Consider the following 12042-nt stretch of genomic DNA (forward strand, 5'->3'; position numbering starts at 1 on the left):
CGCTGTCGTCAGTGGCGCTTTCATCGTTGGTGCTGTCGGTTGCCTCTGTTGGTGCTTTCGTTGAGTCTGTCCTTGTCGGTTGCCTCTGTCGCTTCTCCATTTGCCTGCCCTGGTCTGTGATGGTGGATTTTAGAGCAGACAGCTCACTCTGTACAGCGGGTAGATCTCTTTCTGTCATGGTCTCCGTTTCTTCTCTGAGGGTTCTATGCGATTCCCGTAACGTTTTGGTAACATTTACCAAAAATGTTTCAATTCTTTTCATGCCGATGTTGAACTCTTGAGTGGCAACAAAGTCAAGGTCACTTCCACTTGAGCTGCTCATCTTGTTTAGTTTGTGTCATTTGGGTGATGCAAAACACAGAAGAGGTGAGAATTAAGTTGTTGCATTTAAAAACATGCGTGTGAGAAAGGGAGAGAATGGCATGCATTTATACTTGTGCTACGTCCTGTGTTTTTTTTTTTTTTTTTTTGGTTTCCTAATTTCTTTTGTTTGCAGATTGCTGCCACCTGATTCCAATCTGCGCAGCTAATTTACTGAGCTATACAGACATCAGTGCCTTGTGGCTTTATCGGAGTTATTGGACTTTGTTATTTTGGACCCCCACATCCTGACTCATTATTTTTGTTTTCCATTATGTTCTTTAAAATTTAAGATGCATATTTTCTTCTGATAACAAAATTAACCAATGCTCGCATCATGGTGATCAGAAAGATGACTAAGAATATGTTTGTCTCATAATTCTGGGTATGCTTGACGCTAGGATCAAAGGGTGTGTGTGCACGTCACAAAACACCAGCGTGTTCCCTATAAAGTGGTACAGTGCCAATTAGTAATTCTGTGGTCAGTCATTTCACTTAAGCACAGTAAAAGAGCGATCAACCTACTCTGTTACACTTTGACAACTTTAAACAAAAGACACTATTTAGCAATTTTTTGACTGACAGCACGCAGTCTGGACATTTTAACAACACTAACCATATCAGTAACATTATTATCAGTAACTACAAGTTAAAGATATGCATAGTTAAAATAATTCAAATGTTTGTTAACATTAAATGAGAACTTTTTGATGTTTTTATGTATTTATATGAGACATTTACATAGGTGGTAGCATCTAAAATAAAAACTATACTCATGCCTTTAGTTGTACATCAGTACATGAAATACATAATTCAAAATAGGTTTAACGTTATGTCATTATAACGTTCTTTTAAATTGCATGCATTCAAACAAGATTTCACTGCCTTTACGTGAGTGTGTGTATATTTATATATATATATATATATATATATATATATATATATATATATATATATATATATATATATATAATTTTTCACCTGTGTACACCGGAAAATGTTGCAATAACACGAGCATGTTTCCCATATCAGCTGCGTTCAGTAAAACACATGGTGGTTACTCATTTAGTGATCCTATATTTTGCCTAAGCACGGTAAAACGAGCATTTAGCAGCAGCCTGTTACCTAAATCTGCAGAAGATAAAAGGTTCGACGGCGAGTATGGATGTTGTCGGATGATGTCACACGCTCATTTGCATATCAGTGACATCATGTAATATTCAATTATTTGAATAAATCGCAATCAACAAAAAAAATTTTTATCTGAAAGATATTATTTGTTATTATTCTAATCCCAAGAATAAAAATGAATATATATATATATATATATATATATATATATAAAGTTAAATATAAAAAGTGATATGTCTATCTAACAACAAAAAAAATCTGCAAGTTAATAGAAACTTCTCTTTGCCATGATGACAGTGAGTGATATTAGACTCGATATGCTTCAAGACACTTCTGTACAGCTTATAGTGACATTTAAAGGCTTCACCGGGTTAATTAGGTTATCTAGGCAGGTTAAGGTAATTAGTCAAGTTATTGTATAACAACGATTTGTTGTTGTTTTTCTAACACAACAAAATATCAATGCTAGTGGCTGGGTAAAAAAAAAAGTTTATTTATTTTGTTGTTGTTTTTTAACTTAAAATAATTAAATAAATGATAAAAAGAAAAAAAAACTGTGAAAGAACACACACACAGACAAAAGATGGCTGGCTGGACCCTGGGCGACTTGCTGAAGCCTTAAAGAGAGAAAAAAACGAGATGAGTGAGGGAAAAAAAAAAATAGTATTTTGAAAGTATAAGATGCTTACCGCGCCTAGTCATCCAGCCATTTCAAATCTTTCCCTTCTCCCCCGAAGGACGCCCGTCTAACACCGTAAACCCACAATAGCTCCTCACCCACCGAGATGTCCCGAAGGGCGTGGAATGGCACACTCCTGTGGCCCATGTGGCAGCGGGAGTTGCACCACAATAGGCCGCACGTTGTGGCGCCGGGAGTGGTTCAACAGCCTTCCATAAGTTTCCTTGCCCGGGTGACAGGGGCAGGGCCAGGACTGGGCATCCAGGCAAATGCGCTTACCACCAGTCCCTTTAAAAAAGAACATGTAGGAGAAGGTGTCAGTGAGGGCTTCCTGTCTCCTAACGCCCTCCCTATGGGACACCTCCTCCCCATGGTAGTAGCAAACTACATCTCCTTTTGTAAAGGGCATGGTGGTGACGACAACTGCACAGAACAAAAAAAAGAAAGAACATGTTTTTGGTTGAGGAAATGACTAAACACAGGGGAAAACCTGTAAACAAATCCCTCTCACCTCGTTCCCGTGAATAACGAGAAAGGTCTCACCTTTGCCCTCAAAGGTTTGGATGTCCAGGCCCTTTCAAGACTGCTGGACCACCGACGTGACCAGCTGATGGTCACTGGTGACGGTGGACGGCGCCTCTGTGAGCTCCCACTCCGCCAGGACGCTGTCCACCGTCGACACGTTGGTGGTCCATGCAGTCTCGCTGCCAATGGTGGCCTTCTGCACCCGGTCCAAGGAAGGCTTCCTGCCCTTCCGGTCGCTGCACTACTCTGGGGGAGAAGGGGGATGTGTGAGTGTCACTACACAAAGACTGTGGTGTGACGGGGCGTAAAGGTGAGCACTCACCTAGGAGATAGCACGTCGGAGTTTGTACTGCTCCCTCCTCCAGTGGTGGTAGTAGCGACCGTGACTGCCTCCGTCATACTAGGGGGCTTCCCATTTCAAGTTGATTGGAAACTTGTCCTGAAAAGCCCCCCAATAACGAGGCGGGGCTGCAGACCAGAGGTGGACGGCCTGGAATAGAGAGAGAGAGATAGATAGAGAGAACAATAAAAACATCAGTTTTTAAAAACATTAGCGCACACACACACCACACACACACACCTAGATTATTATAAATGAAACATTGTAAATATACTGACTATTATTGTTTTATCACTGTTTTATCCTAAATGTACAGATTGTTAAATATATTATTATAGATTTTTTATTTATATTTACTACTATTTACTGTTTATATATATATATATATATATATATATATATATATATATATATATATATATATATATATATATATATATATATACATACACACAGTGTGTGCAAACAGAAACTGGCAACGATTGTCCCACCTATGATTACTTCTAATTGGCCCACTGCTCTGAAAATAAGTTATGACTGTACAGTCTAAAAAATATGTTGCTCACATACGTGGCCTTTCTAAAGACTAAAGCTTAAAAGTCAAACATGTCCATCAACCATGTGTTCACATAGAAAACAACGGTAAACCCGTGTGGTAGAGTGGAAAAATGCAGTCGGTGAGGACAGACCCTTACTCACTAATGGTCATATTGACATGTTCAGGGAATAGAATTGAATCGGAAGATCATTACAATGTACTTCATACTATTCCTACTGTTAGTTATATTTCCAAAAGTTACTTTAGATTTAGCAGTATTCCTAGTTTTAAAAGGTTTGTGGACAAAATCTTAGCCATTCTCTGGCAATAATACATTGGATTTCAGGATTGACTCTGTTTTACCTTGTGTTACATTGTATTCTGTGACTTTCCATAACATATAGTGGAACTACCTGTTTGCAGTTCACGCATGTTTGCTGCAAAGGCTTACCTTGTCCCATACTGTCTTACTAAAATGTAATTCACAACAACACTAAGGGAAAATTTACATATAACCCACAACAAAAAGTTATTGACATTACCTACCTTTTGATGATCACCCTTCAGAGGAAGGTTACATTGCAGAGGAACAATGTACGCCACAGCTTTGTTCAAACTGCTTCTGTTCTTGAGAAAGTTTACTGAATAACCATCTGATGGCATAACAATATCAATGAGTTGCTTGCTCCTGCAGCAACACATTATTTTAAAGCCTCCAGAATGTTTAAGAGAAGGGAGGCATCTGCAGCAATATCTATAAATTTCTGTTGTGTGCAATGCACATCAGAAAACCTCACTTTTTTCCCCCCCAAGTCCACTTGCCTGGAGGCACATGCTTTCTTCCACACTTGGAATTTCTGCTGTGTTTACTAGAGCACAGCAAAAAAAGGTGTGCTCCCATGACTGGGTTGGATTCAATTTTTTTGGAGTCTTTACTATATGGCTCAAACGGCTTGCTCAAAGAACGGCTTGCTGAAAACTGATGCAGGGAGGTGAAGGGTAGCTGAACAGTTGGAGTGACAGTTGTTGGAGCGACACTGTAAAACATTGCTGTTAAAAACGGTCAGATTCTACGGTAAAATAATGTTTTTTTTTCACTAAAACAGTAGTATTCTGTTAAAAACAGTGCATTCTGGGTAACATTTTTGTTTTCGAGAAAGTAACCAACTGCAGAAAACTGTGAGCTAACAGAGGTCTGATTCGACATTTTGAAGTCTGTGTTTGAAATCACACTTTGTGCCCTTGTTCACTATTCCATCAACTAGTTCACCAATATAGTTCACCTGACAGAGTTAATGAACACTAATGAGGGAATTCAGACACTGACGAACACCTGCTGTTAATAATCACAATCACTGAAGGAAAGAAACAAGAAACATAAACAGTGACTTGAGTTACAGCATTAAATAAAATCAAGTAAAATAAAACAGCTTCAGACAAGATTGGGCGGATGAGTGGGGGTTTAGATTTTCTACTGATAAAACTCAGGTTATTTGTTTTTCAAAAAAGAAAGTTAATCCAAATATAAATATTAATATATACAGACAAAAAATAGAACAGGTATCAGTAATTAGATATTTAGGAATGTGGATGGATGTAAAACTGAATTTTAATATGCATATTCAAAAAATAATAGATAAATGTAAAAAAGGAATTAATGTAATGAGGTGTTTGGCAGGAGCTGAATGGGGTGCATGTCGTTTCTCGCTTAAAAGAATCTATAATGCACTGGTAAGATCTACTATAGATTATGGATGCGTAGTATATAGTTCCGCAGCTAAAACTCAGTTGTTGAAAATAGATGCGATTCAATCTCAGGCACTAAGAATATGCTGTGGAGCACTAAGAACTACACCCATTATAGCATTACAAGTAGAGATGGGGGAAATGCCTCTAAAAATTAGAAGAATTAAGTTAAAAATGAGATATTGGGTTAGCATTAAAAGCCAAGAATAGAGGCACCCAGTAAAGACAGTACTAAAGGAATGTTGGGAATATGGACATAAAAAGATAGATAGTTTTGGTTGGACAGTAAAAGACGAGGCTCAAAATATGGGCATAAGAGACATCAATTTAGCCCCTGCTGTGCCAACCTCTGCGATTCCGCCTTGGCTTTTCCATAAACCAGTAGTCGATTTATTACTACATGAGGAAAAACACAAAAATAATATGTTAAATGAAAAAGAAATACAACAATACATAAATCAGTCATATTTCAATTATTTACAGATATATACAGATGGGTCAAAAGATCCTAAAGATGGAAAAACGGCAGTAGCAGTTTACATCCCAAAATTCAATATTAAAATATCAAAAAGAATAACGGACCGACTTTCTGTGTACACTACAGAAATTGTAGCTATACTTCTTGCTCTTCAGTGGATAGAAGACGTGAAACCATTAAGATCAGTAATATGCTCAGATTCTCTGTCAGTACTAAACAACTTAATTACTGGAACATCTATGGCAAGACAGGACATAATGAATGAGATAATGCAAAATTTATTCAGAATCAGACAGGGTGGACTTTTTGTAAGCTTCTTGTGGATTCCTGGTCATATGGGAGTAGTAGGTAATGAAGAGGCAGACCAACTTGCAAAGGAAGCATTACAACATACTCAGATAGAAATAAAAATAAAAATAAGTAAGTCAGAGGTAAAAAACATAATTGCAAAAGAAACAGGTAGAATGTGGCAAAGGGAGTGGGATAATGGAGAAAAAGGCAGACATATGCATAATATTCAAGGATGTGTGGGTGGTACTAGAAATAAGTTTGGTAATAGAAGGAATGATGTGGTAATAACTAGGTTGCGTGCTGGTCATTGTTTGCTAAACCAGTATAAGTTCAGAATAGGGAAGCACGAGACAGGATGTTGTGATAAATGCGGGAAAATAGAAACATTAGAACATGTAATTACAAAATGTGTGGCATATGACAATCAGAGATATCAGTTAGTTCAAGGATTAAGTATTTATGGGATTAAAAATTTGTCATTTCAGACCCTATTAGGAAACAGTTCAAATCAAGTTGAAATAATAATGCAATTAATTAATTACTTAAAGAAAACAAAATTGATTAATAGAATTTAAGAATAGCTTAGCAAAATAAGGAAATAAAATTTACTATGATTTTTAACTAGTATTGTTTTTTTTTCTTTCTTTCTCTCCTCTCCTACTGTTATTACTGTTCTCTCTTCCCTATGGTAATCTCATCCCTCCATTCGTATCATATATCTTTAGTACTCATGCTTTTTCCAACATTATGCGCTCCACACTCCTATCCAGTAGGTGGCGGAAATGCACCATTTAAGTTGGTCTGTCAACCGCCATTAACCCCATAAGAAGAAGAAGAAGAAAACACCTTCAGTCTTAGCAGAGGATCCTTAAACAACTCCACAAACAACAGCAGACACACTTATTACTGACTGCTTGGACTTCCATAATCTGATTAAGATCCAACAGAAATTTAGGTGTTTTTTGTGTCACCGTAATGGAGTGAGGGGCTGATTTAGTTGGGCTCTTTGGTCCATGAAATGCTTTGCAGTGCTTTGTTCAATTCATACCGTCATATTTTTTAAGATGCAAGTATTCCGCTTAGTGACATTTTAAGGCTTTACTAGGTCAATTAGGGTAAAGTTGGGGAAATGTTGGCAATAATTATAATGGGTGAAAGATGCGGGAATTAAGGAAAGTTTAGTTAGCTCGTATTGTAATTCTGCTCTTTTAGCATTGAAACAAAACACTCAGACTGTAGTCAAGATTTAGTTATTGAAATACTACAAAAGTTGTATAAATTAAAAGGAGAAAAGTAAAGGTATTGTTCATGTGGGTACCGGTGTTACACCAAATTCTGTGACTATCGTTTTCTGTGACCCTAGTAGGCGCTGTTCTCACAGTTGGCTTGAAAACGCTCCCTTATTCGGGATTGGACACGCAAACAGCGTACATGCCATCACGTGAACGCACTAGGCTCCCGTGAACACTATATCAGCGTGCATCATTCTCCGTTCAATATATTTTTCTTGCCTTTGATATAAAGATGTTAAATTCATATCTATTTACCAGCCTATTCAAGAACCATTTTGCTATAATATGAGCAGTACAGCACGTTTTTACCTTAATTTTATGATTTAAAATAAATAAATCAGTATGTTTTTGCCTTCTTTTTCCCCGATAAGCAGTTACGTAGATTACGGTTGATCCTCTCAAATGTTTCCTGAAATAGGTTTATCCAATTTCTTAATTGTTTTTTAAATTTAAAAGAAAATATTGTGAAATGTTGTGAATGTGTGTGAAATGCTGATTAGACAGAATGTAGGCACACAAATTAAAACAGAAAGTCCATACTTTAAATTTGCAATAAAATGTTTTTATTTACTTATTTGTGTATATTTAAAAAAAAAGGTTCAATTCAAGATAACATTTAATTTAACAAAACTTAAGACAGAGTATGGGATTAACATGCTGCACTGTTGTACGGCTTTGTGGGGTCAGGGTCACACGTGTCACACTGAATCTGTAATGAAGAAATAATACATGTTATTTCTCCCAGGGTTAGGCAGAGCACTGAGATTGACCATCTTATTTCGAAAGGTCCTTACCCAAGAACAAGGTGGTGGTTTTCGGTGCTTTTCCCCTTTCTTTCCTTGGTCTCCCACTTCTATATTATTTTCCCCACAATAGAGTCACAGCTCACTAAGGTCATCTATTGAACCAAAAGATAGAATTAAGTTCAACTATATGGAGGGTTAATTAAGTCTTAGGGTGCTATGACACCTACACTTTTGTTTCGGAACGTGTCTTGTTTGCCCAGTTAGCGCGGTTCATTTGGCATATGTGAACAGGGCAATCGCGCTCTGTTCCGCGCCAAAGTAATCGCTCAGAGATCGCTTGAATGAGGTGGTCTCGGCTCGATTGAAACGAACCCTGGAGCGGTTCGATTGCAGTGAGAAAGCAATCCGATCCAAGCGTGGTTATATCACAGTGTTTTATGGATATGTAATAGGCTTACGGCTATATGAAGAGAGAATTATGAGTAGGGCAGGAAGTTTCGCGAGTCCGGATGCCCGCAAACGAGTGATGATCTCCTGGTAATCTCGCGTCTCCCTCCCGGTCCTCAAATAGGCATCATCGCGCACCCTTCTCACCCCTCCCCACCGCATCTCTCCGCGCGCGCACCCTGTCAATCACCACCAAACCACCACCTCTCCTGACAGCTGAGCGGGACGCTGCAAAATAAACCCTGACACTCTGACCAATGTGAGGAGAGTTTACTCGCACATGACTTGTTTTAACTCTTTTGGTCCGATTAGAAACTTTGCAGTGTGAAAGCGAACCGCTCCAAGAGCAAAGAGCAAAAATGTAACAATTGTAATTTCTGTTTCGGAACCACTGAATCGATTCACAGGTGTAAAAGCACCCTTAGTCAATCGGGGAGGGGCGGGGTAGTTACCATGGCAATTCTTATTTGACAGTTTGACAATTAGTGATCTCAAAAGTGTAATATAGAATTAACATTTTCTAATTTTGCAATATTTTTAATATGATACATTTTCTGTGGTGTGAATAATATATATATATATATATATATATTAAAGTGAATAATTATTTGAAATGCTACAGTTACAATAACACAGAATAAAAGCAAAGTTACTTTTAGGACAAATATACCATATGAGGTGGCATCATTTTGAAGGCTGTGAGGCTCTGTGCTGGCTGGACACCTGGCAGCTTTGTTTTCTTGTGAAAGCCCTAACAAAAACAATAGAAACAAAAATATATACATATAAATTCTATACAATTAGTCATAAATGTATATATATATGTATATATATATATATATATATATATATATATATATATATATATATATATATATATATACATATCCCCTCAAAAAATCCCTTTTTTAATGAGACCGTTTCTACATTTATGAATTCATTGGTTACCTAGTTGACTCCAAACACTGTTTGATTTTGCCAGAATCCTTTCCGAGGCGATCCAATACAAGGCTTCTTTTCTCAGAAGGAAAGATTACCTGTAGAATTGTAAACTTGGATTTACCTTCACTGCTACTAAAAATATGGTACAGTATTTCTCTTTAAAGCTTAGTAAATAGATCAAAATATTTGATCTTACTCCCAATATCCAGTGCCCAGGCTCATGGCCCCATAGCTTCCAACATGAAAGCGTATTTTGTTGGATCACACTAAAAAGGCAAACATAATTTATAAGCTTTCAAAACTAGACATAAAATGATGATCATACAAAGCCTGACACAAGTGTAAGTACATAAAATAAAATTCACAACATAAACTTTGAGTTTGGCTTGAGGTAATTTCAGTAGATGGGAAAAAAACGTTCTTATATGCTTACCTTGAATCTTGAGCCCTTTCCCTCCTATATCCTATTAATTCCATGTGTCAATATGAAGTGCTTTTTTTCTTGTGCAAAATTGTGTTTTTTCACAACAAGGGCCATGTATGCATTGATCACCTAAACGTTAGAAATATAGAAATAGTAAATAAACAGGAATGCATTACTGAAATGTGTACATACATGCCATGCAAACAAATCTCTCTTTACCTCACTCTCAACTTCTTTATTGGGAGCTGTCCCAACTATGTCCCAGTAAAAGAGTTTATAATTGTCAATGCGGGAAAGCAGAACATGTGCATTTTTTCCTCCCCATGCATCTTGAATCGCTGTGTAATGAAGGAATATTAATGAAGGAAATCAATTATTTGATGTATTTGCCATTTTAAGCTAAAAAAGGTCCAAGTTACGTTTTCCAAGTTACATACATTTTTTGTGACCAGATTGGACAGGATTGTCCTGCTGGAGGAGAAAGAGGTGAAGGTGGTGGAGGAGGTGGAGATGGAGGAGGAGAAGGCCAAATATCCTCATCTGGACAACAGGCATCCTGAGGTGGACAGACTTGAAGTGATTTGAGGTTGAACTGAAAATGGGGCTGAGGTGGCAAAGAGAAAACTGATGTTTCCTGATTTTTTAGGTATTCTTGGCCTCTCTTCATGGTGGAGTTTCAAATGATCAATGTTGACCCTTTGCGTGGACTGTCCTATAGAGTTGAAATGGACCACACATTTGTTATCTATTTTGGTCACCATAAAGGGATCAAAATATTCAGGGTCAAGTTTTCCTCCCTTTCGTTGTTCAATGCGAACATTTCTCCTCCATACTATGTCCCCCACCTTAAGGCTTTGGCATTGCCTTTTTGAAAGTTGCCGTCTAGTTCTTTTGTGGGTTTTTTCTGTGTTTTTCTCCACTAGATGCAGAATGTTCTCATGGCATCTGATGTCAACAGCCACCTCTTCCTTACAGCACTCTACTTCAAATGAAGAATCAACGTTTGGCAACATGTTAATGAGAAATATATTTTCTTCATTTACATTTACTATATACAGCTTTGAAAATATATACCTGGCACTTTTTATAAAATTATAAACAAATATTTTTCACCTGAGCTTTCTGGGACTTAAGAAGGGCATCTTGCTTCTCTCCCAAACATGAGAAGAAAACCTTGTGGTAAGCTGTTTTTGGTCCGCAGACCAAACATGGCTGCATCTAAATATTGGTTCCAGTTGCTGGGTTTGTCCTCCACTAGCTTTGCAAGTACTCTAATAACACTAAAACATAAAAGGTAAATACAAAACTTGAAGCATTTTTTGTAAAAAAGGATACAAATGCTTACAGTGTTGACAAACTCCCTTCCTTGATTTACTGAAATCAATGTTTCCTTGATTGACTTTTAACATTTGGACTGTAATAAGACATTTTGTTAGATACATGCAAAATGTTACATGGATAGTTCACCCAAATATGACAATTGCCTCATCATTTGTTTTCGGTCACTTGTTTTTTTCTAAATATCTTCCTTTAACTGAATAAAGGAATGCAAATGTGTTTTAAGCATGTGAAGGGTGTGTAAAAGATGGCAGAATGTTCAGTTATGGGTGAAATATTGCTTTAATACAAATCTTACATTTGTACTGTTGTCAAAAGTTTATATCAGTGTTCTGAAGGAGCAAGGGAGAAATTCAACAAAGTTTTTCAACCAAAGACAAAACTCATTTTCTAGGGTTTATGAGAAAGAGTCACTCATTTGTAACAGATATAACACAGGCAGTCAAAGTACAGGGCCTTCTCCTGGGCGATGCTGGCAGGTCGAACACAAAGGTTCCTCATCAAAACCGTTGAATATAATAGAACAGACCTCAGGCAGGAGATTGTATGGATTGGCTTTACTCGAGCACAGACTGTGGGCAGAGTAGAGGTGAGCCAAAGCACAGTGGAACAAACAACAAACGGGTAGAGACAGAGCACGACAAGACGAAGTTCACAAGACTCAACAAACTTGGATACAGGTAGGACAAGTAGCTTAGAAAGCTTACTGACATCAAACAATTATCAAGCACAGAACGAGGGAGAAGGGGAGATTGAATAGACACA

The 12042-nt window shown here is 37.5% G+C and overlaps 1 protein-coding gene and 1 long non-coding RNA gene across 2 annotated transcripts in view; one reads left to right on the forward strand and one right to left on the reverse strand.

Annotated features, from left to right (window-relative positions):
• LOC137491262 (tripartite motif-containing protein 16-like) overlaps positions 1 to 12042 on the forward strand; it is a 496597-nt gene that overhangs the window by 290152 nt on the left and 194403 nt on the right. The gene's annotated exons all lie outside the window — the stretch shown is intronic.
• LOC137491314 (uncharacterized) lies at positions 7924 to 10918 on the reverse strand. Its single transcript, XR_011011284.2, has 8 exons — positions 10377 to 10918; positions 10159 to 10277; positions 9949 to 10068; positions 9712 to 9781; positions 9522 to 9610; positions 9244 to 9324; positions 8175 to 8278; positions 7924 to 8089 (listed from the first exon to the last, which is right to left on the reverse strand). It is a non-coding gene; the product is annotated as an uncharacterized lncRNA (long non-coding RNA).

Source organism: Danio rerio, chromosome 4, assembly GCF_049306965.1.
Source record: "Danio rerio strain Tuebingen ecotype United States chromosome 4, GRCz12tu, whole genome shotgun sequence".
Taxonomy (NCBI): Eukaryota; Metazoa; Chordata; class Actinopteri; order Cypriniformes; family Danionidae; genus Danio; species Danio rerio.